A 22,865-nucleotide genomic window follows, 5' to 3' on the forward strand; every position below is an offset into this window, starting at 1 on the left:
CCTATTCAACTCTATGCATGGTCTAATGAGGCTCGAGTTGGTTTATGTCTTACAAGCCTCATTGAAAGGATAGGAGAGTGGGTAAAAAATACAAGGATTCATAGGCTCAAATTTCATCAAACATAACATGTGCATAGGTTGAAATCACATGAATCAAGCAAATTAATTATGAAAATATATTAGATTAAGCATAGATCAATTCCCATGTTTGTTTCCCCTAATTCCCCACTAATCCTAGTTAAGTAACTACTCACTTATTATCATAGAAGACATGTTATCAATGGTGTCAATCATTACAACAAGTATAAACATGATAAGAAAGTGAGGAAATAAACAATAAAGTGTAAAGAGTAAAGAGATTATACCAAAATTAAGATGAATAATTGGAAAGGAAAGAATAATAGAAGAAAACTTGATTCATTGATGAAGAGGTGTCAATTCTCCAATAATAACCCAATAATCTTCAAATTACCTAATAATAATAAGCTCGAACAATAAATAAGGAAAGATTAATGTGGAATGATTGAGATTAGTCTATTCTAATCTACTCCTAATCTAATCTAAGAAAGGTTTTTGCCTCCACTCCGAGGGCTTAGTCTCTTGATTATTACAAACGGAATATATATAGTGGTACATCATTAGGTTAAGCAAGGGTAGATTAGTAAATAACAATGCTAAGTGTTGAATAGAGAATTGCAAGTCCCGAGGGAAATGCGCAGATCAAGCTGCTACTCCCACCACGATCCGCTCGACCTAAACTGGTGCATGGCTAGTCTGTTTGGAGATCCGCTCGTCCCGTGCAGGAGTCGCTCGAATCATGACTGTGCAATCCGCTCGTCCCGTGCCAAGGATGCTTGGATCCTGGCACAGGATCCCATCCTCTTGCTTAAAGACCTACGATTTATGTTATACTCTTTATTCTTACTTCTTTTGTCATCGTTCTTGCCTCCTCTCCATACTAGTCCATCCAAGATCGTCAACAAGATTCCGAATATGCGCGAGAAATGGGAATTCCGTCTCATTATCTTCATTCCTACAAGACATATACAATGAAATAGGAAAGCAAAATAGGAAGGAATTTGACGGATAAAATGGTCATGAAATGCTATATTAGTATGCAAAATAGGTTCAATTAGGGGACTAAATATGCGCCATTAAGAGTCACATCAGTCCTAAAGTCACGAACTCGCCCTACAAATTTGAACCGGTCACTATGGGGTGTCATGGGATCAATAATTGCTTATTATTGCTTATATGCATAAGTTGGTGAAAGTGTATGATGGATGTTGTTGTGGAAAAGATGAAAATAATTGTTGTATGATAACATGATTTGTGGTTAAGCATGTTTATATGACGAAAGTAAATTTATAATGTGGCGTTTCTAGTAACATGTGAATAGGAGTTGTAATGTAATACATGTTATTGGTTTCGCATAAAGTTATAAAGTTAAAAGCATGCGTGTAGTGTAGCATAGTCAACATAGCTCGATCGAGTGGGGGAAAATCGATCGAGTAGGTTGGACTCGATCGAGTGGGCTGAGCTCGATCGAGTGGGTATATGTATACGTTGGGAAGTAGCTACTGTTTTGTGCAACTCGATCGAGTGGCTAGTACTCGACCGAGTACATTTGTGACTCGATCGAGTACGTCTTATGACAGTTCTGGCCAGGTTCTGGAGTTGGGGTACTCGATCGAGTTGGTGGCTTACTCGATCGAGTGACTCCTACTCGATCGAGTGTGTCTTGTTACTCGATCGAGTAAGTTCTGCGCGGGTTATTTTTTCTTTGAGTCGTAGGCTATGTGCTTACATTTATCTCCCTTTTATAGCTCAAAGATATGCCGCCAAAGAGATCAGCGTTGTACGTTAGGGCTCAAGATATGAGTGTTGACGAGATCGTCAAGATGCTTGAGCATCAGGACGCGTTTACCAAAACCCTCAAGAAGATGGGGAAAGATAAGGAGGTCGGGGTAGACTTTGGAAAGATAAGCATCACCATATCTCGCTTCAGCCCCACTACCTATGTGGGTACATGTGCGCCGATTTTGATCGACAACTGGCACCGGGAGATGGAGAATATCTTGGGAGTGGTACACTGTTCGGAAGAGTTTAAGGTGGAACAAGCTGCATTCTACCTGAGAGATTCAGCTGGGGAATGGTGGGAGAGGGTATAGGATAGCGCCTTAGACATCTAAAGGAAGCAGGGTCAGACTGCAATATCGTGGTCTGAGTTCAAGAGGGCTATGAGGCAGGAGTTTGTACCGGAGCATGTTCGCAGCAAACTCCATGATGAGTTTGATTATTTCAAGATGACCGGGGATATGACGGTGACCGAGTACTACCATAACTTCAACGAAAAGGCCAGATATGTTGAGGATATGGGGCTAAATCAGGAGAATTTAGCACTTCGTTTTGAGAAGGGGTTGACTTATCAGATTACGGAGAAGCTACCGACGGGGACTCTTACCGATATGAAAGAAGCCTATGAGAGGGCTGGATGGGCTGAGAGGTTAGTTGAGATGGCCAAGGAACACAAAAAGAATGGTTCTGAAAAGAGAAAGGCTGAGAGTGATGGTGGTGCCCAATCTAGCTACAAGAGGGGTAACCACAACCAGGTAAGGGCTTATTCTTCGGGATCGGGCTTTAGTGGAGTATCTTCCTACGGGCGTGGCCGTGGTAGTAGCAGCAGTAGTTGGGGTATCTCATGTTTTAACAGTGGCGGTATTCGTCACAATAGACATGAGTGTACTAGTGCAATGGGGAGAGGTTTTCATAGACCGTCACATGGGAGCTTTTCACAGGGACCGACGTAGAGCTATGCTAGCAACCGACTAGCTGGGTCTTGGAACAACCAAGGAGGGCAGAGTAACAAAAACGGTGGGTTCAATTGCAGGCTAGAATAGACTGTTACCAAAAGAAAGTTTCTTTGAGAGGTCCAAAGGGGGCTAGTATGTCTTAACGTGGGTTTTTTTTATCAATCCCAAAGTCAAAGTGATTGCAGCGGTGACCTTAATGTCTTATTTGAGGAAGGGGTGTCCTTTGATCCTATGCCATGTGAAAGATACAAGTATGGTGGAACCGACAGGAGTCGAGATACCAGTGGTAGGGGAGTTTCCAGATGTTTTTCCGGATAAGATACCGGGTTTACCACCGAAGAGAGAGATAGAATTCAGTGTTGAGTTAGAACCAGGGATGGGACCAATCTCTAAGGCCCCGTACATATGGGTCCTAAGGAGTTAGAGAAGCTGAAGAAATAGTTGAATGATTTGGTGGATAAGGGACACACTAGACCAAGTTTATTGCCGTGGGGTGCACTAGTCTTGTTCGTGAAGAAGAAAGATGGGAGCTTGAGGTTGTGTATATACTACAGGGAGCTGAACCGTGTCACAGTGAAGAACATGTATCCTTTACCAAGGATAGATGATCTTTTTGACCAGTTGAGTTGAGCAAGTGTCTTTGCAAAGATTGATTTAAGGTCGGGGTACCATCAGGTGAGGATTCGGGATGAAGACATACCAAAGACAGCTTTTCGATCGAGGTATGGTCACTATGATTACGTGGTGATGCCGTTTGGGTCTACTGATGCGCCAGCAGTGTGGATCTGATGAACCGGGTTTTAGCCAATACTTGGATCAGTTTATGGTGGTGTTTATAGATAATATCTTAGTCTATTCCAAGAGTATGGAGAAGCATGAGGAGTATTTACGATTGGTGTTACAAACTCTCCGTGACAACCAACTATATGCTAAGTTGTCTAAGTGTGAGTTATGGTTAGAGAAGGTGGCTTTTCTAGGCTATGTGATCTCTAAAGAGTGTGTACCTGTGGATCCTTGCAAGATTGAGGCGGTGTCTAACTGGGAGGCACCAAAGAATGTGGCCCAGATCAAGAGTTTCTTGGGTTTGGCAGGGTACTATCGCCAGTTCGTGAAAGACTTTTCCAAGATCGCCAGACCTATGACAGCTTTGATGAGGAAAGAGAATAGGTTTCGTTGGGATGAAAGTTGTGAGACGGCGTTCCAAACATTAAAGGAGCGTTTGACCACAGATCCAGTCTTTGCTTTACCAGAAGGGAGTGAGAAATTCGAGGTGTATACAAATGCTTCAAAGAATGGGCTGGGTTGTGTGTTGATGCAAAACGGGAAAGTCATTACCTATGCTTCTAGGTAATTGAAGTCTTATGAGGAGAACTATTCGACACATGATCTAGAGTTGGGTGCCGTTGTGTTTGCTCTCAGGATTTTGAGACACTATCTTTATGGGGTGACCTTTAAGGTGTTTTCTGATCATAAGAGTCTCAAGTACATCTTTACTCAAAAGGAGTTGAATATAAGATATAGGAGGTGGATGGAGCTTATAGGAGACTGTGACATGGATATCATATACCATGAAGGGAAGGCTAATATGGTGGCCAATATGTTAAGTAGGAAGAGTGTGCATTCTCTATGCACAACTATGTTACTAATGAGACTGAAAGACGAAGTGACCAAGATGGGGATACATGTGATCCAGAAAGGGGATGCTAGGGGTGATTTGACAGTTCATCCGGATCTTTATGCTTATATTCGCAGGAAACAGACTCTTGATCCCAAGATTCAGGAATGGCGAGCTGGAGTAGGGAAAAGGACGGTGTCTCGGTTCTCTATTCATTCTGATAGGAGTGTTCAGTTTGATGGTAGATAGTGTGTACCTAAGGATGAGAAGTTGAAAAAGATAATCATGACTGAGGCTCATCGCACACCGTATTCAGTACATCCAGGTGGTGACACGCTTTATAGAGATCTTAAGAACACGTTTTGTTGGCCTAGGATGAAGAGGGAGATAGCTGAGTTTATGGCTAGACGTTTGACTTGCCAGAGAGTCAAAGGGGAACAGCGACAACTGCAAGGTAAGATTCAGTCTCTTGAGGTACCTGAGTGGAAATGGGAATCTATTTCCATGGATTTCATCGTGGGTTTACCAAGGAGCCAGCAAGGTAATAACATGATATGGGTGATCGTCGATCGTTTGACCAAGTAAGCTTATTTTATTCCCATGAAAGATAAGTGGAGTAAGGTGCAGTTGGAAAATAGCTACATGAAAAATGTTGTGAGGTTACATGATGTGCCAAAAGACATTGTGTCAGATCGAGAGATGCGAGGTTCATTTCTCGGTTTTGGCAAGAGTTGCAGAAATTGATTGGGACTACGTTAAAGATGAGTACTACATTTTATCCTGCAACAGATGGGCAGACAGAGAGGACAATCAAGACCTTGGAAGACATGTTGAGGGCTTGTGTGATGATGTTTGGTGGTAGCTGGGAAGACAGGTTAGATCTGATTGAGTTTTCTTACAACAACATCTACCATATGAGTATTGGGATGGCTCCGTTTGAGGCTTTATATGGGAGGAGATGCAGGAGTTCGATTTGCTAGGATGATAGCACCGAGGCAGTGGTTTTAGCTCCACAGATGGTACATGATATGGTGGAGCATGTGAAGTTGATTAGACAAAAGATGAAAGCAGCACAAGATCGACATAAGAGTTATGCGGACTTACATCTGCGGGACATTGAGTTCCAAGTTGGTTCAAGGTTCTTTTGAAGGTGTCACGTATGCGTGGGGTGATGCGATTTGCTAAGAAAGGGAAGCTAAGCCAAAAGTTCATTGGCCCTTATGTAATTTTGGATCGTGTGGGAGAGGTTGCTTATCTGTTAGGTTTACCACTAGCTTTGGATCAGGTACATAATATGTTTTATGTGTCTCAGCTACAGAAGTATGTGAGTGATCCTTCTCATTTGCTAGAGGTTGAGAACATTGAGTTGGATGAATCCTTGTCTTACCTTGAAGTACCAAAAGAGATCCTAGATCGCAAGGTTCGCAAGACTAGAACTGGGGAGACATTGTTGCTAAAGGTTTTATGGTCTAATCACAACGTTGAGGAAGAAACTTGGGAGGCGGAGGAAGCTATGAAGGAACACTACCCGTCTCTTTTCGATCAGGTATGTGTGGTTACGGGGACGTAACCATGTTTATTTTAGGGGGGTAGGAGATTATCGCATAAGGTTTTGGTATGGTTTTATGTAACTTTTGGTAACGTTAGTGTTTGTTCTGAGTCATAGTGAGTTGTGTTTGACTTTTGTTTTTGAGTTTTCGTTGTGTTTTTGTGTCATAGCTGAGTTAGTAAGTTTATTTTTTTGTATGGGTTTGAACTTCGGGGACGAAGTTCATTTTTACGGAGGGAAGACTGTAATACCACGGATTTATGAGCTGTTGGGTACTCTATCGAGTGGGGCTTACTCTGTCGAGTAAGTTAGATTGGCATTCTGGAGTGTGTTCTGCTTGATGGATACTCGATCCAGTGAGCGCAACTCGATCGAGTAAGCGGTACTCGATCGAGTAACTTAGTTACTCGATCGAGTTAGTCAGGTTATATGGGTTTTTGGCCGGGTTTGATAGCAAGGCGTGAATGTTTATAAGTATTTATCGTCAGTTTCTTTTACCTTTTTACTTTATTCTAAACCTTTTTACAAAAGAAAATAAAACTACGTTGAATTCTTCTCTCGCATTGCTATCAAATCCAAAGGCTAGAGTCGTCGGATTTCGGAGTTCTTTATACCGTTGAGATCGTCGAATTGTGCGTAAGGTCCTTGTACAATTTTTATGTCGATTCATTAGTTTTGGTTTAAACCCTAATTGGGTGAATTGGGGATTTTGGGAGTATTGTTGATTATAGATTGTAGTTGTATGATTATGTGATTATAGGAGGTGATTTCGTAGAGGAACGTTTTTGATCCGCTACTTGTGATTGTTGATCGATGATTTCAATCCAGGTAGAGAAACTCAGTTATTGTGTAAATTATATAAGATAGTTGTTGGTTGATTGGCATGTGTATATATTGTAATTGGTTTTGGTATTGTTGATATTATAATTGGTCATTGTTGATTGTCTGTGGTTCGCGAGGTGCGCCCTCGGCTGAGTGGAGTCACTTGCGGGAGTGGCTTCACGCCCTTGATTTGCCCCTTGTGGTTCCCGTCATAAGGGGGATGTGCACCTTAAGGAACTTGGGTTATTCGCTCGATGGAGATGAGCGGGGCTTAGGTGGGAACGGTGACAGGACAGTCGTATACCTATCAAAAATAACCAACTGGCTCTAACTAATATTGCTAGGGAAGTCGGGTCGATCTCCACAGGGAAATGGGAAGATGTCAGCTTTGTCTAAGTTCGTCTCGGTAACCAAATTGGGGGGTTTTAATTGTATTGTTCTAAACTAATGAGAGTAAGAAAGAGAAATAAGCAGAGAAAAGGAATTAACCAGATAGAGAAAACAGCTAAGACAGACGGTTCACCATAATCATTCGGTCAAGTAATCTAGGTCTCGGGTCAATGCAAGTATGGTCTGAGGAGCAGTGAATATCTCCTTTCGGTCTCAATTCGCCCTAAAACACAAATAGCTTAGCTTTCGCCCTAACTATAATGCTCTATTGTTCGCTACTAGTCTCACCTCTTCCAACCTTTCGGTCCAGGTCAAGGGTCACTATGATATAAATGCCTAATCGCGTCGACTCAATTAGACAGATACAGATAAATGCAGCAGTTAACAACAAAGACTACACCAGCATTAACCTAGTAATTCGATTACTATCCCTTCATAATTATAGATCCCCTTTAGTCTTAGCAAAAGGGAATTAGCTACGCATCATCATTGAATTAACAACAATAACATATAGATAATTGAAACTAAACATAATAACAAGCTAATAAGGATTGAATAGAGTAGTGATGAAATAATAAGAGAAGAATAGCAGCACAATAACAATAAATTATGATTAAGGAATTAAAGAAGAATAATAATACCAATAGTAAATCCAAATTCGAGTAGCAAGAGAGTAGAAGAAGAGCCAAAAATCCAAGGAACAGTAGTCAAAGATAGAGTAAAAGTGAATGAGAGAGCCAAAGTTACGTTGGTCTTCCCTCTGTCATATACGAAAATCCTCTCTAAACCTAATCTATGGACTAATTACATAAGCCCATACGAAATTAGGCGGAAAAAGTCTATTACAGGATAAACTACTCGATCGAGTGGAAATAAACCACTCGATCGAGCAAACTAACATCAAACCCCTCGATCGAGTGGAAATAAACCACTCGATCGAGTACTCCTTGCAAAGTCTTCTCGATTGACTCCTCGAACTTCTCGATCGAGCAACCTTCAACATATAGAGCATTCGATCGACTAGAAAACTAGTCGATCGAGCTGTTTAAGCACGTTAGACATTGAAACACCTCCCGAAACCAGCTCATGCGTCTTCAAAGTGTTGGATTCCAAGCTCCGGCTCCTCGTTCTCCATAAATGCATGCAAAAGGGACGAATTAAGGCTCGATTTAGCTCCTTTTTGTTTTATTCCTTCAAATTACATAAAACGAACCAAAGTAGAATATTCGGGGGTATTTGTAGCTAGATGCTACATAAATAGTACATAAATGCGTGTAAAAATGAGGTAAAAACCTTATATAAAATACACGCATCAAATCTCCCCAAACCAAACCTTTGCTTGTCCCCAAGCAAATTATGAATGCAACTAAGAATAAACAGTGGAACAGGACCAACGCATCAGCTACAAATCACCCACCAAAACAAGTTTAATGCAATAACTGACAAAGTGACAAATGAGAAGTGCAAACGAATTAAATCAATGTTTCAAACTTACTGAACCGTCGACCTTGCAAGACTCAAAAGATATCGGACTCTCACGGGTCGCTCATCACTCAAAATTAGGCACAAGGTGAGTATATATGTGAAAGATAGAAAGAAGTAAAGTCACTCACCTAACTCGACCTATAAGAACATGCATGCAGTTAACAGGAATAAAGTCTCTACAACCGTACATACGTATTTCAACCATACTAACGACCAAGACACATGCCGAGGACTTACATTTGTGTAAGTGAGGTAATGGGTAAAAAGGGGCTAAGATGAATTTGGATACGTGGAGTTAATAGCCAGGCTAGCAACAACGAATCCAAATATAAACTGCATCCCAACTTCGTACTCAATATAACAAAATAAAACAGTGCAGGTTCCATGCACTAAACTCACGAAACACCAAAAACTCGTCAACTCCCCATAAGATATAAGTAAAACATGGGAGTGAAAATCATTATACAATTTCTCTTTTTCTTTCTTCGCACATGATTTTTCTTTCTTTTTCTTCTTTTCTTCTTTTCTTATTTTGTTCTTTTTTTTTTCTTTTTTTCTTTTTTTTTTCATTTTTCATTCCTCATTTTTTCTTTCATTCCCTTCAATTCTTCCACCATCTTCTGAAATCAGATAAAAATAACCAAACTGCAGTAAAGCATTCCAAACAGCTACTCGTCACTAACTCGGCTAGGGTAGGAAAAATTATAGATAGTAGCTAATAGGACAAAAAGGCAATTTGGCTATGTGAGGTTCATGGGTAGAATGAAATAAAAGGAACTGCCTCTCCTAACATGTGTCACCATCCACAGACCGAATGCATACAGGTAATAAGAAGACTAGACTCATGCTTATGCAAATTGATGTTACATGCCTTAAAGAGAGTACTACTCACATCCTACATGAAACCGGTCGTGAATGTCACCAGTTTATAAAGCTCTAACCTTAGAATGTAATGTAGCTTGCCGATATATGAATCAAGTCTATTTGTTCAGATAAGAGAGAAACAAAAACTCGTAGATCATGCACATAATCATGCCAAGTAAATGTCAAGAATATGCAAGGCTCAAGTAAGGATTCAGTGTAGCGTCAAAGTTCAAACGTTCCGACTCAAATTAAACGTGAAAATTTTGAATTTTATGTGATTTTTGAATTAATTAAAACAACAATGCATGCGAAAATAATTAAACGTGCAGACGAAAATGCAAGAAAACATGCAGACACTGATATGGATTCATACCTCCCCAAACCAAACCGTACAATGCCCTCATTGTACCAAAAATAGGGAAAGAAATGCAAACTGAAGAGAAAAGGAGAAGTGGAGTCGGAAAACTTACAAAACGTCATAAAGAGGGACCTCCCCAAACTGACCATGAACATGGGAGGTCAAAGAAAGTCAAGCAGTAGCTCCATAGACGTAAAATAGCAGCTGGAATGTAATACTCCGTATTTATGAGTCTTGGGGTACTCTATCGAGTAGGCCTTACTCTGTCGAGTAAGGGAGTTTTGCGAAATAAGATAGTTTCTGACCTGTTGGGTACTCGATCGAGTAGTCAGTACTCGATCGAGTAAGGGGTACTCGATCGAGTACCTTGGGTACTCGATCGAGTGTCCGGTTTTACGGGGAGTTTTCTCAGGTTTTGTTAATTATGCGATTAAGGTATTTAAACATATTCGTCATTGTTTTAATTCACTTTTACAAAACCTAAAACCCTGTTTAAGAGAGAAAGCAGCCACTTTATCTTCCTAATCGCATTCTTAGCAATTCCCGGAGTTCAGACGGTCGGTTCTTGTCGTTTTTCGTGTCGTTGGATTCCTTGCGTCGAGGGTAAGCTTTTAACATAATTTTCATAACGTTTTGTTGGGATTGATTAAACCCTAATTTAGAGATTGGGGGTTTTATGAGTAGTAAGTGATTGGTAGTCTTTATGTGTTATGTGTTAGGAGGAGGATTCGTAGAAGAGGCGTTTTGATACAATTTGTAGATACCGTCCCGCTTGTTGTGCTTTCCAGGTAGGATTTCCTACTCAGTATTAGTCCCATAATGGGATATTGGTGATGTGCTGTAGTTAGGTGTTTGATATGATGATTGTGATTGTGATTGTGATTGTGGTTGTGTTTGTTGATGGTTCTCGAGATGCGTTCTCGGCTGAGTGGGGTCACTTGCGGGAGTGATCTCACGCCCTTCGTGGAACCCGCCACGAAAGGGGATGTGCACATTAATGGACAGGGTTATCGCTCGTACGATGAGCGGGGCTTAGGTGGGAACGGCTGCGGTCCCCATCTGGCGGCGGTAGTCCAGGTGGACGATCGGTATTGAGATGATGGGGATTGGTTGGTGGTGTGTGTGTGTGTGTGTGATTCACCAATGTCTGTTTGTCTTATTATTGATATATATATATATAAGTTGTGTGATTAGTCTTGACCCGTTTAAATGTTTTAAAAACTGTGGTGATCCATTCGGGGTGGTGAGCGGTTGCTTAGCGGTATATCTTGGATACGCGTGGGATCTAGCTGGGGATGGAGTCATCACATATCAGAGTCTTTAGTCTTCCGCTGTGTTTATTAGAACAGTTCCTTTCAGTTGGTTTATAGTTTGAGAACAGTTGTATTTTGCTTACAGTTAGTTTTGTAATGTAATCACTTAAACTTATTTAATAAAGTATGTTTCTTCATTGTCATATGATTATCATGCCTCGGGTAACCGAGATGGTAGCATCCTTATACCTGAGTGGTCCTGGTAAGGCACTTGGTGTATGGGGGTGTTACAAATGGTATCAGAGCGACGATCCTGAAACCTGTAACCAATGAATCTAATGAATCTAGGGAGTCAATTAAAATGAACCCGGGGGTAAAGGTTGTAGGAGCTAATGCAAAGACTTGGGAGACGTCCTAAAGTCGCGAACTCGCCCTACAATTTTGAACCGGTCACCATGGGATATGTGTCGGGATCGTTATGTGCTTATTGTGTGTTGTGTGTATTTATGTAGTAGTATGTTGTATGAATTGATGGATGAAAGATGATAATAACGTGAATTGTATGTTGGTTGATTGTAAAGCATGAAAGTATAATTATTGATACATGTAATTTGACATGTTATAATTACGCAAGGAAAAGTGTTTTGTCTATATATATATATATAAAGCGATGTGTAAGTATACATGTTGTTGTTGTCGTGTTGAGTAAAAGTACAGAAGGTTAGGAGTATGAATTGAACATGTGCTGGGTGAATATGTTGAACGTATATGGTGGATAAATATGTGGTATGATGGATGAATCAGTGGAAAAGATGAATCATCGTGGTAGTAACATTTGAATAGGGGACTTGATGTCATGTATTTGTGATTTTGTTTACGAAAAGTGATAGAATAAAAACATGTGGGTAAGTCATAATTGGCAAGTTAGATAAATTATGTGCATGATGAATGTTGTTGTTTGGCTTTTGAAAATAGTAACATATGATTATGAATACTGGTTTTATGAGTTTTGGGTTGTTTTCGTTTAACTTGGTTGTTGTTTGGAAGTAAAAATCAAATAATTATGTCGTCTGATTACAGCAAAGTTGTCTTTAAACTGTTATAACTTGAGATGCGTAAATGATTTTAATGTGATTCCAATTGGAGGTGATAGCTTGTCCTTTTACGATTCTAACGATAGGTCACACGTCCAAAACGACCAAGAAATGAGTGAGTTATGACTGTTTTACTAAAACTGGACAGTCTTTGAGAATTGGGGTACTCGATCGAGTATCCTTGGTACTCGATCGCGTAAGGGGGCACTCGATCGAGTACCTTAGCTACTCGATCGAGTAGCCCTGGTAATTTGTTTTACGTGCTTCTGATCTTCACCTACTCGATCGAGTAAGTCCCTTACTCGATCGAGTGGCCTGTACTCGATCTAGTGACCCCTATTTTGGGTCATATGCTTATCTTTTGACTTCGTTGCATATTATGTTTAATTCAAAGATGTTATTTTACTTCTTTATGCATTGTTTTACATGTATGTTGATCCCGATGCGTAAGTTACCCAATCTTATGATGTAAAGAGTGGCACCTATGATGAGTATGAGTTCGGTGGGGAGAACATGATTTATATGTGTTGTGATAGGTAGAGGAAAAAGAAAAGGAAGATTGGTAAGGCTTAATTGAGGCATATAGCATGTTGTGCGAGACGAGATGAGTGACATGGTTGTATGTTGAGTAATGAAATGTAAGTGAATGTGGGCAAGGGATGATGTAAGTTTAAGGAACGTGAGAACGAAAAGATTGAAAGAAATGATGTGGATAGTAGCAACCTGAGATGTATAACAAATTATGGAGGGAGATGGTTAGAAATAGTGTTGAGTAAGGATATATGTAATGAAAGGTCGTTTTAGAGGAATTGAGAAGAGTGGTATATAGTGAACTTAATGGAGATATGTCGCGACGTGGATTTGCAGATAGTGACTGAGTTTGGAAACTTGTGTTATCGAGAGACGAAACTAATGTGTGACTTCCTTGGGCAATTAACGGTATAAAAAGAATTTTGATTTCTAGAGATGTAAAAGGGAGATGTAATTGTTTGAACATTAAACGTTGATTTTTTTTTATGGACGAATTAGTTACAAGTGTGAGTGAGTGGAGTGATGAGAGGGGACCCATGGTAAGAAAGAGTGAGATGATATAGATATGAAATAATGAGATGTGAGTTTTGGGAGCAATGAGAAAGTAACCTAACACTAAAGAGTTGGGTATAAGTGAAAAGGAGTTGAATAGTTAGTTGTTTTTGTCGAGTGTAAAAGAAAAGAAAGAGGGGAGTAAAACTAGGAAAATGTTGACCGGAGTAATGATATAGAGGTAAGGAGTCGTCGAGATGTGTGATACCAATCATGAGGATGTTAGTTAATGGTTATATAGGAGTTTCGGGACAACATGATTAGTCTTGAGTTTTGAGGAATTAAGGAAAGTAAGAAGTTGGTAGAATATCTGCATGATATGAGATTTTGGTGGAGAATTAGATAATGACACAATTAAGGATAGTATTGGGAGGAATGTTGAGGTAGTGTTGTTGATGGATTTGATGTTCGTTATTTGGGATGCTAACCACAGATAGGAAGGAAATCGTGATGTTTAGAGATGAGTGTAAGAGGTTTTATGCCCGAAAGTGGTAGTGTTATGGTTCGTGACTAGTGGTTAAGGCCGACGGTACATTAGAAAAACAAAGAATTCTAAAGAGGTTGATTTTGTAGAGACCAGATTGATATGTATGGTTGTGAGAGAGCATAAGATGTAGTTATATAAGGCGGTTGTTAGTTGTTGAGTATTAATGGTATGGTTACATTTGGCAGGGGGTGATGGATATGCGAATGGGAGAATATGTTATGAGGAGTATACGAGTTAAGCTCGAGTGAGAGGTAACTTTTATCAGGTGGTAACTTACATGGTCAGGATTGACTAGTTGGTTGTTATTACGGGTCTATGATATGTGTAAATGTTTGTGTGAGGTTCTGACCTCACAACAAGTGGTATGGTGTGATAATTATAAAGCTGTTTTATGAATGTTCTGTAATATATATGTTGGACACGGTAGTTTAATTGAATGATATCCAAAAAGGTAATAATTTGATTAATTTGACATGGCTAGTTATAATTTTATGTGTATTAATAACACATGTGTATTCCGTGAAATGGTAGAGATGATGTTCATGAGATGCTTATCTGTTTATTCATATAATATGTTGCGTTGTGATTGAGTAAAGTGGATTTGAGTAAGTTTTCTTGTCCGAAAGGTTATTTCCGAGTCAGTATTTATGGAATTGTATGTAGTTGTGATGTCTATCGATGTGGTTGGGGTGCCTCGGGTGGTGATCCGGGCTCGATATTTAGTGTTGTGATGCGGGTATTTTCGCACTACGGTGTGGCTGTTGGTGGCGGTGTGGTGATGCCGTCACCGGTTGTGGTGGAGTAGGCGGGATGATTATGATACGAGTTTTTCGAAAGTGCATACCAGTTATACATAGATTGTTGTTTTGTTTCTGTGTTGTTCTTTGTGAGTTTTGGTTGAACATGTAGACAGTTGTCTTGCTTATTGATGTTTTCTTTACCAAGTTAAGTTAAGAATGAGGTAGAGTATGATATGAAATAGAGTTGAATATGTTTTCGTTGTTGTCATGGTATAGTGATGTTCTATTGATGGGATACGGTTGTGAGAGGTTGTTACAGTAATTTTGATCTTGTTCTAGATAAGGCTTTAGTAGACACGGTAATGGAAAATGATTCGTGGAACATGTGTTGTAATGACCTAAAAGCGGCAGGTAGTTCATAATCTTTTGTTGGGACAGTGAGTGTAGGGTGTTGGGGGAATTAGTGTCATATTAAGTTATGTATGAGTTTTGCGGTAATGAAGGAAAGAACTTGAGGATCTGGAATGAGTGCACGTAACAAGTGTGGATCGTGAGTATTGCTTTTGATGATGGGAGTTTCATATAGTTTATATAGAGAGGTATGTCATGTTGCGGTAATGTGGAAAAGTTGAAGTTTTGGGTTAAGATAAAGATTTTGAGGTATAGGTTAGGTGGTGTGACGAGTGAATTGAAGTATGAGAACTGTTTAAGTAAGAAAGCCTTGGAAATAGGAACGTTATAGAAATGAGGTTATAGGCGGTTATCTTTGACATGTGGTGGTGATGAGGATGATGAGATGATTTAATTAAGGATTTAGTATTAGTGGGTTACGAGGACGTAACATTTATCTTAAGAGGAGTAGGATGCGATAAAAGAGATTTTGATGGTTGTTCATATGGTAGTATATTTGGAAGTAGAGTGTTGGTGTAGCATAAGATATGGATTGGTATATGTTGTGGTTGATAGTGTTAAAAGGTCACGGACGTGCTTGTAGTAGTTTGATGTTAGGAATGCGAGAATACTTCGATAGTGTTGACAGTTGGATGATGAGATTATGAGTGTAAGTAAACTTCGAGGACGAAGTTCCTTTTAAGGGTGGTAGAATGTAACATTCCGTTTGATGTTTATGTAGTTGGTTATGTATGGAGTTGGTGTCGTGAGAGATATATATGTGGTGGATACGATATCGTGAGTCATGTTAGGGAAGTAAACATAGTTGGTGGAGTGGGTGTTAAAAGTTCATGTTTTATGTTTGGTCGAGTTCTTGAGTTCTTAGTTATGTTGTTGTGTCTTGGTCGAGTTAGTATGGTTGTTTTTATGTATGGGTTGAACTTCGGGACGAAGTTCTTTTTAAGGAGGGAAGACTGTAATACTCCGTATTTATGAGTCTTGGGGTACTCTATCGAGTAGGCCTTACTCTGTCGAGTAAGGGAGTTTTGCGAAATAAGATAGTTTCTGACCTATTGGGTACTCGATCGAGTAGCTGGGGTACTCGATCGAGTAAGGGGGTACTCGATCGAGTACCTTGGGTACTCGATCGAGTGTCCGGTTTTACGGGGAGTTTTCTCGGGTTTTGTTAATTATGCGATTAAGGTATTTAAACATATTCGTCATTGTTTTAATTCACTTTTACAGAACCTAAAACCCTGTTTAAGAGAGAAAGCAGCCACTTTATCTTCCTAATCGCATTCTTAGCAATTCCCGGAGTTCAGACGGTCGGTTCTTGTCGTTTTTCGTGTCGTTGGATTCCTTGCGTCGAGGGTAAGCTTTTAACATAATTTTCATAACGTTTTGTTGGGATTGATTAAACCCTAATTTAGAGATTGGGGGTTTTATGAGTAGTAAGTGATTGGTAGTCTTTATGTGTTATGTGTTAGGAGGAGGATTCGTAGAAGAGGCGTTTTGATACAGCTGTAGATACCGTCTGCTTGTTGTGCTTTCCAGGTAGGATTTCCTACTCAGTATTAGTCCCATAATGGGATATTGGTGATGTGCTGTAGTTAGGTGTTTGATATGATGATTGTGATTGTGATTGTGATTGTGGTTGTGTTTGTTGATGGTTCTCGAGATGCGTTCTCGGCTGAGTGGGGTCACTTGCGGGAGTGATCTCACGCCCTAGTTTCGCCCTTCGTGGAACCCGCCACGAAAGGGGATGTGCACATTAATGGACAGGGTTATCGCTCGTACGATGAGCGGGGCTTAGGTGGGAACGGCTGCGGTCCCCATCGGGAGGTAATGTCCAAAGGACGTCGGTATTGAGATGATGGGGATTGGTTGGTGGTGTGTGTGTGTGTGTGACAGATTCAATTTTGTCTGTTTGTCTTATTATTGATATATATATATATAAGTTGTGTGATTAGTCTTGACCCGTTTAAATGTTTTAAAAACGTGGTGATCCATTCGGGGTGGTGAGCGATTGCTTAGCGGTATATCTTGGATACGCGTGGGATCTAGCTGGGGATGGAGTCATCACATATCAGAGTCTTTAGTCTTCCGCTGTGTTTATTAGAACAGTTCCTTTCAGTTGGTTTATAGTTTGAGAACAGTTGTATTTTGCTTACAGTTAGTTTTGTAATGTAATCACTTAAACTTATTTAATAAAGTATGTTTCTTCATTGTCATATGATTATCATGCCTCGGGTAACCGAGATGGTAGCATCCTTATACCTGAGTGGTCCTGGTAAGGCACTTGGTGTATGGGGGTGTTACATGGAAGACGAAACCACTCGATCGAGCAACTTGGAATAGCTCGATCGAGTAAACTGGTATCTGGAAGGACTCGATCGAGTAAAAGAACCACTCGATCGAGTAAACATGTTTATGCAACTGGTCGATCGAGTAGATATATCACTCGATCGATTGAATATTACCCAAAAAGTGCTCGATCGAGTAAGAAAACTACTCGATCGAGTGGATTGACCTGCAAAACACGCATTAAAGCAAGGGAAGTACAAATGTTGCATAAAAACAGCGTCTAAAGTTCAACATAAAGCGTGCAAAAAAAAAAGTTCAACAAGAATACAATAAAAACAGTCCGGGCTGCCTCCCGGAGAGCGATGGTTTAAGAGGTCCCGCATGACCCTTCTGGCATCAATTAACCGGCGCATCTAGCTCGTCGAAGTACAAGACTTCAACACAATTGTATGCTTTATTTGCCTCGTAGTAATGCTTCACATATTGCCCATTCACCTTGAACCTACTACCTTCGGAATCTTCGAGCTCCACGGATCCAAATTTGGTAACTGCTGTCACCGTATAAGGACCACTCCACTTGGACTTCAGCTTGCCAGGAAACAATCTCAATCGGGCGTTAAACAGCAGCACCTTTTGCCCAACATGAAACTCCCGAGGTAGAATTCTCTTGTCATGCCATCTCTTCGTCTTTTTTTTGTATATGCGCGAGCTATCATAGGCATTTAGCCTAAATTCTTCCAACTCATCTAGCTGCAAAAGACGATTATGACCACACAACTTAGGATCAAAGTTAAGCTCACGAATTGCCCACCAAGGCTTACATTGCAATTCAACAGGTAAGTGACATGATTTCCCATAAACTAACCTATAAGGTGATGCACCAATTGGTGTCTTAAAGGCAGTTTTGTAGGCCCATAATGTGTCTTCTAATTTAAGACTCCAGTCCTTCCGTGATTTAGAAACTACCTTAGACAAGATCTCTTTCAACTCGCGATTAGAGACCTCAACCTGACCACTAGTTTGGGGGTGGTACCCCAAACCTCGCCGGTGTTGGACACCAACTTTAGACAGAATAGAAGTTAGTTTCTTTTCTTTAAAGTGCATTCCCCCATCACTAATGACGACCCTAGGGACACCAAATCGGGGAAATATGACCTTTTTAAACATTTTTATCACGGTATTGGCGTCACAATGAGGTGAGGCAATTGCCTCAACCCATTTCGATACATAATCTACAGCCACTAAGATATACCTGTTACTTTTACTAGACGGGAACGGTCCTTGGAAATCAATGCCCCAGACATCGAAAACCTCAACCTCTAAGATACCATTTTGTGGCATCTCATGTCTCTTCGAAATATTCCCTGATCGTTGGCAAGCATCACAAGCTGAAACAAAAGACTTAGCATCAGCAAACAAAGAAGGCCAGTAAAAACCAGACTGAAGTACCTTAGCCACGGTGCGCGATGGACCGTGGTGACCACTATAGGAAGAGGAGTGACAACCTTCCAAGACTACTTTGGCCTCTCACTACGGAATACACCGTCTGTAGAGACCGTCTGCGCATTCCTTAAACAAGTAAGGATCATCCCAGAAATACTGCTTAGCGTTATACAGAAAATGCTTCCTCTGCTGATGAGAAAGGTTAGGCGGCAGCTTGCCACTGACAACGAAGTTCGCTATTTATGCATACCAAGGCTCTTGGTTAACAATAGACGATATAACAGCAATTAAAGTATCGTTAGGGAAAGTGTCATCAATAGGTAGAGAATCTTCCCCTTCCTGTCGCATCAGTCGCGACAAATGATCAGCTACAACGTTCTCAACTCCTTTCTTATCCTTAATCTGCAAATCAAACTCCTGAAGAAGGAGTATCCATCTCAATAGCCGTGGTTTAGCCTCCTTCTTAGTAAGGAGATGCCTCAAAGCTGCATGGTCATTAAAAACAGTAACTTCTGACCCAACTAAATAAGAACGAAACTTCTCTAAGGCATAAACTACAGCTAGCAGCTCTTTTTCAGTGGTAGTGTACTTCACTTGAGCCTCATCCAGAGTTCGGCTCGCATAGTAGATTGCATTCAAAGCTTTGTCTTTCCTTTGGCCTAACACCGCTCCTAGTGCATAGTCACTGGCATCACACATTATCTCAAACGGCAAGTCCCAGTCGGGAGGTTGTATGATCGGCGCAGAGACTAAAGCCTGCTTTAACCTGTGAAAAGAAGAAAGACACTCATCAGTAAACACAAAAGGGGCATCCGTAAGTAGCAGCTGTGTAAGTGGTTTAGCAATTTTTGAGAAGTCCTTGATAAACCGGCGGTAAAAGCCGGCGTGGCCAAGGAAACTCCTCACCTCCTTAACATTAACCGGAGGTGGTAATTGCTGAATCACTTCCACCTTTGCTTTATGATGTGACCATAATTAGCGCATATTTAGCCCCCGAATTAGCCTTATTCCCATGCTTTTTAGTGCATATTTGGGTCATTTCTTATCTTTAGTTCTTTGTTTTGCATATTCTTAGAGATTTTGATCCCTTGGTAGGAAAGGAGTAAGAATCTTGCATTTTCATGGCAAAACGAAACTAAATTGATCGAGTTCAATGACCAAGCATCAAGGAGAGACAAGATTAGAAGGCCTTTGTACATATTATAGTAGAAGAGCAATGTTGAGAAAGGATCCTTGAGTCCCCAAGGAAATCCCCAAGGAATTTATGAAGAAAAGGGAAGAAAAGAAGAAGATGTCTTGCTGAGTGACAATCCGTGCGGATTGTCACCAATCCGGCCGTCCCACAGCTGCACAATCCATGCGGCTTTCCTCTAATCCGCTCGGATTCCACCTCCACAATCCGCCCGGATTCCCTCGAATCCGCTCGGACCCCATCGCCAGAATCCGCCCGTCCCGACCTTATTCCGTCCGAATTCCAGCACAGCATGATTTCCTCTTCTCCAAGCTACGAAGAAAGAAGCCCTTCCTTCGAAAAATACCGGCTCCTCCTTGCTCAAACTAAAAAGTGTAATTACTAGTTTAGCCCTTAGTTAACCCTAATGCATCCTCCCTAATTTCCACTATAAATACCCCATTAGTCTAATTAGAGGAGCATGTTCTTCTTATCAATAATTAGAGTAGTTAATATCAATCAAATCTTTCTTTAGTTTTGTAATCAACAATTAATCAAGTTCTAATACAAGTTTTATTTCCTTAATCTCTCTTTTGTTCATCCTTTATTTTGGGTAATTGAAGATTATTTGGGTTATTGTGGGGAGATTGACAACCTCTCAATCAAGCATTCAAGTACTTCTTTTATCTTTGCTTTATTATTGGAATCATTAGTAGGTATAATTCTCTTAATCCCTTTTTAATTATTGTTAATTACTTTCATTCATTCATCATGTTTCATATTGTTGGTATGATTGACAACCTTGCTAGCATGATCAACATGATAATGAGTGAGTAGTCTCTTAGCTAAGGTTAGATGGGTGATTAGGGGACACCAACATGGGGAATGATTCATGCTTAAATTAATATGCTTTCATGTTTTATTTGCTTGCTTGTTTTGATCTCAACTCATGCACATGTTATATTTGATGAAATGCTAAGCCTATGAATCCTTGCATTTACTATCATCTTCTATCTTTTCAATGAGACTTGTAAGACATAACCCAACTCGAGTCTCATTAGACCATGCATGTTGTTGAGTAGGGAAGATTAAGTCGACTTGTAGGTGTTGTACAATCTAATCGATTCGGCTCCGGGACCCAAACTTTCCTAGGATTGTTAGATATAACCCAACTCAATCCATCACAACAATAATTGCTTGCTTATAATTTGAGAACATGTTTGTATGATCAATTCCCATGATTCCCCTATGATCCCATGACACCCTAGTGCTTTTTAATCATTTGTTTACACCCCTTTTTAATTCATCTTGCTAGTTTATTTTCATTGCTATTTTAGTTAGTGACCTTCTACATCAACCCAAATTGTGACACCCCTTAGACACTACTAGTTGCAATAGAAATCTCATTTCAATACCCGTCCCTTGGGATCCGACCTTTACTTGCCTCTTTACTAGTTGTAGAGTTGTTTGTGAAGCTATAAATTGTGTTTTGATTCGACCGTGACCCAACGACCACATCTTTAATTGTGAACACGAAACGGACCGATCAAAAATGGCGCCGTTGCCGGGGACGGTGTTTACTTGATTTAGATTTCTTTTCATTGTTATTAGTTGTGTCTTTCTTCGCCTTGGGGAAGTAAAACTCCTCAAGGTTTGTTCTAATTGTTTTCGAGTTGTTTGATATTTTGCATGTCTAGAAGGTTACAAGGTGATTTGTTACCTTTTGACCGTGAAATCGAAAGAACCTTGACGAACAATAGGAGACTTGTTAGGAGGAATTTAAGAGGTATTAGTGAAGTTGTTCAACCCACTAGTGAGTTCATCAACCCTTTCGCAATAGAAGGAGAGGAGAACCCATTACACAATACCCCACAAAATCCACCTACAATGCCTAAATTCTCGTCACACTCCGTACCCACCGAGGAGAATCTACCAAATGGTACTCCTACACCGCAACATCTAACCGAAAATTTTATTGCCAAGTCCGCCTTCATCCAATTAGTTGAGAGGAGCCAATTTGGGGGGATGCCTAGTGAAGACCCTCATTCTCATATGGAAACCTTTTGCGACTATTGTGATGCAATCTCTCAAACGGGCGTGACTCAAGACCAAATTAGATGGGTCTTATTTCCTTTTTCTCTAATCGGCCTTTGCTGAAGCAATGGTTGAAGGGCCTTGACAAGGCCACTCTCGGAATAGATTCTTGGAAGAAGTTGGCTCTAGCTTTCTACAAAAAATTCTACCCACCGGAAAAGACTAACATGCTAAGAGCTCAAATCACGGGTTTTAAGCAAAGGGATGAAGAATCTTTGTATGAAGCTTGGGAGCGGTTCAAGGGAATTTGTCGCTCATGTCCTCACAATGGACTTAGCGAATGGTTTTTGGTACAACAATTTTGGAATGGTTTATATGAGGATTCTAGGAACATTCTCAATATGGGATCAAATGGAATGTTCACCGAAGTTGATGACAATCAAACATGGAACAAGATTGAGGAAATGGCGGTCCATAACTCACAATATAGTAGACCTCGCAAGGCTACTAGAGGAGGAAAGCATGAAGTGGACTCCATTACTCAATTGGGTGCTCAACTTAGTGCTCACATTGACACAATCAATTTGAAGTTTGAACAAGCTATGGCTAGACTTGAAGAAAACTCAAAATCATCAAAGCATCATGTTAATGCCATGACGGCATCTTCGTCAATCCCAAGTGGGATATGTGAGAATTGTGGAACTTTGGGACATGACCAAGGTGAATGTAGGGGAACAAATGAACAAGTGAATGCTTTCCAAGCATACAAGAGTGGTACCCCTTATTCCAACTTTTACAATGAAAACACCAAATTCCATCCAAATCTCTCATACAAAAGCCAAAATATTCAAAACCCTCAAACAACATACACTCCACCACCCATGAGAAACCAAAATCAAAGACCCTTTTACAATCAAAACCAAGGTTACCAAAATCAAAATCCATACAATCACCAAAATGACCAAGGTTT

The 22,865-nt window shown here is 40.3% G+C and overlaps 1 non-coding gene across 1 annotated transcript; it reads right to left on the reverse strand.

The window, feature by feature from the left end:
* Window positions 1-22,122: 22,122 nt before the first annotated feature.
* LOC141634846 (small nucleolar RNA R71) lies at window positions 22,123-22,229 on the reverse strand. The gene has a single exon (XR_012539565.1). It is a non-coding gene; the product is annotated as a small nucleolar RNA R71 (small nucleolar RNA).
* Window positions 22,230-22,865: the final 636 nt, after the last annotated feature.

This window comes from Silene latifolia, chromosome Y, assembly GCF_048544455.1.
Source record: "Silene latifolia isolate original U9 population chromosome Y, ASM4854445v1, whole genome shotgun sequence".
Classification (NCBI taxonomy): domain Eukaryota; kingdom Viridiplantae; phylum Streptophyta; class Magnoliopsida; order Caryophyllales; family Caryophyllaceae; genus Silene; species Silene latifolia.